This window comes from Octopus bimaculoides, chromosome 18 (assembly GCF_001194135.2).
Source record: "Octopus bimaculoides isolate UCB-OBI-ISO-001 chromosome 18, ASM119413v2, whole genome shotgun sequence".
Classification (NCBI taxonomy): Eukaryota; Metazoa; Mollusca; class Cephalopoda; order Octopoda; family Octopodidae; genus Octopus; species Octopus bimaculoides.
In genome coordinates this window covers 5,779,797-5,780,194 of record NC_068998.1, presented here as the reverse complement: position 1 = coordinate 5,780,194, position 398 = coordinate 5,779,797, and the positions used below count along the sequence as shown (strand labels likewise).

Genomic DNA, 398 nt, shown 5'->3' with positions numbered 1-398 from the left:
TTATTATTATTTTTGTATTGGATTTATTTCTTTTTCATTTTTGGCAAAACCAAAGATAAGAAAGAAAGAAAGCATTATGAAAAGAAAGAGAAAGAGAGCGGTGCCAATGAGGAGTAACAAAAACCCAAAGAAAAAAAAGAAAGAAAAGCAGGAAACAAAACAAAACAAAAAGAGGTAAGAGATAAGGGGAAAGAACAGACTGACAGCGAAAGAAGGATTGGAATCAAAGAACATGAAATAATGGTATTATCACGCCAAACATTGGTGATAATAATGATATTTTCATTATTGTATCATCGACATAACGCCCAGAAAGCGCTGTGGGGAGGAAGGAAGAATATCAAGGAGATATATTTATATATATGTGTGTGTATATATATATATATATATATATACAC

The 398-nt window shown here is 30.7% G+C and overlaps 1 protein-coding gene across 3 annotated transcripts in view; it reads right to left on the bottom strand.

Moving 5' to 3' along the window:
* The window catches only part of LOC106870038 (N-acetylglutamate synthase, mitochondrial), a 91,802-nt gene that overhangs the window by 30,371 nt on the left and 61,033 nt on the right, over window positions 1–398 (bottom strand). The window lies entirely within an intron of this gene.